The 6,000-nt window shown below is 50.1% G+C and overlaps 1 protein-coding gene across 2 annotated transcripts in view; it reads left to right on the top strand.

Moving 5' to 3' along the window:
* The first annotated feature begins 2,081 nt into the window (after positions 1 to 2,081).
* tmem104 (transmembrane protein 104) overlaps positions 2,082 to 6,000 on the top strand; it is a 214,292-nt gene continuing 210,373 nt past the window's right edge. Inside the window, exon 1 of one of the 2 annotated variants that reach the window (XM_063030861.1) lies at positions 2,082 to 2,129. The gene's annotated coding sequence lies outside the window, so the exon portion shown is untranslated. The other variant, XM_063030862.1, reaches the window with a different exon arrangement.

The following is a 6,000-nucleotide window of genomic DNA, read 5'->3' as shown; positions in this document are numbered from 1 at the left end:
GGCTGAATGTACTCCTGTGCCCACCCAGTACATTATGTAGTGGATGGGAGACATTGTCCAAGATGGCATGCAACTTGGACAGCATCCTCTTTTCAGACACCACCGTCATAGAGTCCAGTTCCATCCCCACAACATCATTGGCCTTACATCTCTGCACATCCCTGCAGTATGCAGTGACCCTGTGGTTTCTGTTGAGGAGGCTGATGTCAGAACATCTTTCAAGAGAGTGAACCCTGGCAAGGCCCTCATGGTGGGTCCACCATGGAAAGGTTCTGAGAACCCATGCCAACCAATCGGCAGGAGTGTTCAAGGACATCTTTAATTTCTCACTGCTACGGTTGGAGATTCTTACCAGCTTCAAAAGGGCGACAATCATAGCAGTGCCCAAGAAGAGCAATGACTATCAATGACTATCGCTCAGTGGCACTGACATCTACTGTGATGAGGTGCTTTGAGAAGTTGGTCGTGGCCAGAATCAACTTCCGGCAGGGCTCGCTGCAATTTGTCTATCGCCACAATAGGTCTACAGTGGATGCAACCTCACTGGTTCTCCACTTGGTCTTGGATTTCCTGGACAACAGTAATACTTATGTCAGGCTGCTATTTATTTACTACAGCTTAGCATTCAACACAATTAAACCCTCAGTTCTAATCAAAAAGCTCCAAAACCTAGGCCTCTGTACCTCCCTCTTCAACGTTTCCTTAATTTTCTCACTGAGAGACCACAGTCAGTGTGGATCAGAAATAACATCACTTCGCTAAAAACACTGGCACAACTCAAGGATGCAAACTTGGCCCTCTGCTTTACTCTCTCTACACCCACAACTGTGTGGCTAGGCACAATTCAAATAAACAATAGACAATAGGTGCAGGAGTAGGCCATTCGGCCCTTCGAGCCAGCACCGCCATTCACTGTGATCATGGCCGATCATCCACAATCAGTATCCAGTTCCTGCCTTATCCCCATAACCTTTGATTCCGCTATCTTTAAGAGCTCTATCCATCTCTTTCTTGAAAGCATCCAGAGACTTGGCCTCCACAGCCTTCTGGGGCAGAGCATTCTATATATCCACCACTCTCTGGGTGAAAAAGTTTTTCCTCAACTTCGTTCTAAATGGCCTACCCCTTATTCTTAAATACCATCTCTAAATTTGCCAACTACACAGCTACTGTAGGCAGAATTTCAGATGGTGACGAGGAGGCGTACAGGAGTGGATAAATCAGCTGGCTGAGTGATGTCACCCCAATAACACTCAACATTAGTAAGGCCAAAGAATTGATGGTGGACTTCAGGAAGGGTAAGCTGTGGGAACATACATCAGTCCTCATTGAGGGATCCGCAACATAAAGGGTAAGTAGTTTCAGGTTCCAGGGCATCAATATCTCTGAGAATCTATCCTGGGCCCAACATATTGATGCAGTTACAAAAAAGGCACAATAGTGGTTATATTTCATCAGGAGTTTGAGGAGAATTGTTATGTTACCAAAGATACTAGTAAATTTTGACAGATATACTGTGGAGAGCATTCTAACTGGTTGCATCACTGTCTGGTATGGAAGGGCCACCGCACAGGATCGGAATAAGTTGTAAGAGGTGGTAAACTCAGCTCTATCAATCCTCCCTTGCAGCAAAGACACCTTCAAAGTGGCACCCATCATTGAGGGCCCCCATCACCCAGGACATGCCCTCTTCTCATTGCTACCATCGAGGAGGTACGGGAGCTTGAAGATGCACACTCAATGTCTCAGGAACAGATTCTTCCCCTGAACCATCAGATTTCCGAATGCACAATGAACTCATGAACATTTTCTCGGTATTTTCCCTTTTTTTTGTACTTATTGTAATTTATAGTTTTTATTATTATGCATTGCAATGTATTGCTGCCGCAAAACAAGAAGACATATGCCGGCGATATTAAACCTGATTCCATATGCAATGCATTGCACCGGCCGCACCTCCCTGCTGGTGTATGAAGATCTACGCTGATTTGCTGTGGTTTCAGCGCCGACGCACCACTGCCGGCTGCCGGCAGCGGTCGCTCCTCGTGACGTCACCGCCACGCGTCTTTAAACCCAATCGGAGGCAGACAGCCAATCATCGGGCCCGGAGGAACGGCGGCGGAGCCGGGGTAAGGGAACGGGAACGGGCACGGGCACGGGCACGGGCACGGGACTGGACGGGAGCGGGCGCGGGCATCGGCACCGGGACGGGAGCGGAGGCGGGGAACGAAGAGGGGCGGCAGGTAAGTATAGGTGCCAGGCAATAACTTGGGACAGTGAGTGAGGGGAGGTGAGAGGTTGGAAGGCAGAGGCAGTCCAGCACAGCCTGGGAGAGGGGAGAGGGCTGAGGGGAGATGGACAGGACAGCCCGGGGAGGTGAGAGGGGAGAGGGGAGATGGACAGGACAGCCTGGGAGAGGGGAGAGGGCTGAGGGGAGATGGACAGGACAGCCCGGGGAGGTGAGAGGTTGGAAGGCAGAGGCAGTCCAGCACAGCCTAGGAGAGGGGAGAGGGGAGGGGAGGGGAGAGGGGAGATGGACAGGACAGCCCGGGGAGGTGAGAGGGTGGAAGGCAGAGGCAGTCCAGCACAGCCTTGCAGAGGGCAGAGGGCAGAGGGCTGAGGGGAGATGGACAGGACAGCCCGGGGAGGTGAGAGGGGTGAGGGGAGATGGACAGGACAGCCCGGGGAGGTGAGAGGGGTGAGGGGAGATGGACAGGACAGCCCGGGGAGGTGAGAGGGGTGAGGGGAGATGGACAGGACAGCCCGGGGAGGTGAGAGGGGTGAGGGGAGATGGACAGGACAGCCCGGGGAGGTGAGAGGGGTGAGGGGAGATGGACAGGACAGCCCGGGGAGGTGAGAGGGGAGAGGGGAGATGGACAGGACAGCCCGGGGAGGTGAGAGGTTGGAAGGCAGAGGCAGTCCAGCACAGCCTTGCAGAGGGCAGAGGGCAGAGGGCTGAGGGGAGATGGACAGGACAGCCCGGGGAGGTGAGAGGGGTGAGGGGAGATGGACAGGACAGCCCGGGGAGGTGAGAGGGGTGAGGGGAGATGGACAGGACAGCCCGGGGAGGTGAGAGGGGTGAGGGGAGATGGACAGGACAGCCCGGGGAGGTGAGAGGGGTGAGGGGAGATGGACAGGACAGCCCGGGGAGGTGAGAGGGGTGAGGGGAGATGGACAGGACAGCCCGGGGAGGTGAGAGGGGAGAGGGGAGATGGACAGGACAGCCCGGGGAGGTGAGAGGGGTGAGGGGAGATGGACAGGACAGCCCGGGGAGGTGAGAGGGTGGAAGGCAGAGGCAGTCCAGCACAGCCTGGGAGAGCGGAGAGGGCTGAGGGGAGATGGACAGGACAGGACAGGACAGCCCGGGGAGGTGAGAGGTTGGAAGGCAGAGGCAGTCTAGCACAGCCTAGGAGAGGGGAGAGGGGAGGGGAGGGGAGAGGGGAGATGGACAGGACAGCCCGGGGAGGTGAGAGGGTGGAAGGCAGAGGCAGTCCAGCACAGCCTTGCAGAGGGCAGAGGGCTGAGGGGAGATGGACAGGACAGCCCGGGGAGGTGAGAGGGGTGAGGGGAGATGGACAGGACAGCCCGGGGAGGTGAGAGGGGTGAGGGGAGATGGACAGGACAGCCCGGGGAGGTGAGAGGGTGGAAGGCAGAGGCAGTCCAGCACAGCCTAGGAGAGGGGAGAGGGGAGGGGGCTGAGGGGAGGTGGACAGGATAGCCCGGGGAGGTGACAGGGTGAATGCCAGTAAATGTCTGAGTGAGTGATTGGTGACTGCAGTTGGATTGAATTGTGGAGTACTTGCTGTGTTTGAATAGGAGGGCTGCACATGATCAGAATTGGGGGAATTGCGTGCAATTCCTCTCACGGCTGTTCGTTTTGCACTGATGTGTTCCTTAATTTGCTCATTCTTTTTAAGCACTTGGCTTCCTGATATGAAATCAAATTTTAAATAGAAATAGCAGATTTGGTAGCATCTGTGGAAAAGGAAATAAATTTTTGTTTCAAAGACGTATTGCCAGAACTTGGGTAAAAGGGGGAAATTGTTTTGAGTAGCAGAGACAGCAAGGAAAAGATGACTACGGTATAGAGTCATAGAAAGTAGAGTAATGTCCTTCAGCCCACTGTCCTTCCTGGCCATTGAGTATACATCTATACCAGTCCTGTTTACTTGCACTGTCTAGCCTCTATGCCTTGACAATTCAAGTGCTCATCTAGATAGTTAAGGGCTCTCCCTCCACCAGCCACCCAGTCGGTGTGTTCCAGATTCCCAATCACTCCTGGATGGAAAGATCTCATCTTCAAATCTGTTCTCACCTCTTACCCTGAGTCTATATTCTCTACTTTTACCACCTTTGCTGTAAAGAAAGGTTTTCTACCACTTACCTTGTATATTTTAGAAGCATCTTGAGACTGCAACCTGCCAAGTCAGAAGAAGGGGTGTTGTTCCTTGGCGTTGTTGTAAGAGTGCAGGAGAACACAGACAGATCAGATTAGATAGAATTAAAATATCACACCTGTCTGAACACTAATACTTTGCTAAGTGGCCACTCAATGTATTTTTGGATTCTCCAGTGTGGAGACCCCATTGTGAACTTGGAATGCAGTATGCTATATTGAAAGAAGTAGAAATGAATTGCTGCTTCATCTGGAAGGAGTGTTTGGGTTCATGAATGATGGGAAGGGAAGAAGGGACATGTGTTGTAAGGGAAAAGTGTCTTTAGGGAGCAGCTGATGCAGTCAAACATGGACAAGGAAGTCACAAAGGGGAGATACCTTTGAAATGCTGAAAGTGAGAGGGAAAATGCATTGGTGGTCTTGCTAGTCTGACTAGATTCCAGCTAGGGAGTTTTCTTAGATTTGGTGTGAGGTAGATTTTGGACCAGATCAGAGCCCTCTTCGTTTTCAGTAGGGTTGCAGAGTTGCAGGGAATGAAAAAGATAACTTCCTTTTTAAAGTTACTCTTCCAGTGCTCAGGGAGTTGGTTCAACGACTGAGGAATCCCATAAAATAGCAAGGCTGATGTTTGCAGGGTGGAGAGGGAAAGGGAAGATTTAATAAACATTACAGATCATGAAGTTTTTGATTGAACAAGTTGAAAGGAATTGATTCCCATAGCATAAGATGAATGGTTACATTGCGTAGTTTTAAGGTAAAAAAGCCAGAGGACCCCCCCCTCCCTATTTACAACAAGTTTTTGTGATTTAAGATAATCTGCCTCAAAAAGTGGTAGAAGCAGAGTTAGTAACATCATTCAAGAGGAAACATAGGTAAATGGTATGTACAGTGTTAAATCGCAGCAAAGGTTGGATATAAGAAGTGAGAGATTGGTCTCTTTGAATCTAAGAAAGGCAGGTGAGAAATGAGGACCAAGTCATGTCCCTAAATAAATCCAGAAGGCTTTTGGAATATTTTACATTTTTCACAAAATAAAGGACTTTGTATAAGACTTTGTATAACCAACCAGGAGGTTTGGAACCGCTGTGCTAGGCCTCGATGCAACCAGGCAGGATGTTTCAACAGAGCATCTGTAGAAGTTTATTAGAGTATGTGGTCACTTGCCACATCTCCTTAAGAAAGTAGAAGTAATGTCTGTCCTTCTTCATGACTATATCTATATTATGGCCCAGGGCAGGTATATGAAATGTTAATATCCAGGAATTCAAAGTTACTGACTCTCCACCTCTGACCCAGCTAATGAGAACTGAAACATGGTTTCCTGACTTCCCCTTCTGAAGTTGGTGATTAACTTTGGTTTTCTTGACGTTATATGTGAGTTGTTACCACAGCCCCACTCAATGTTCTATCTGATTCCTGCTTGTTGACTCATCACCACTCGTGATTTAGCCAGCAATAGTAGTATCATCAGCTAATTTATAGATGCGTTGATGATTAGTGAGGAAGAGATACGGGCGGCCCCCGTTTTCCAAACGTTTGCTTTATAACACCTCGCTGTTACGAAAGACCTACATTAGTTATCTGTTTTCGCTAACAGAAGTGTT

This window comes from Mobula hypostoma, chromosome 22 (assembly GCF_963921235.1).
Source record: "Mobula hypostoma chromosome 22, sMobHyp1.1, whole genome shotgun sequence".
NCBI classification, from domain to species: domain Eukaryota; kingdom Metazoa; phylum Chordata; class Chondrichthyes; order Myliobatiformes; family Myliobatidae; genus Mobula; species Mobula hypostoma.
Note: the sequence above shows the minus strand (reverse complement) of the source record. Positions and strands in the feature narration are given on the sequence as shown.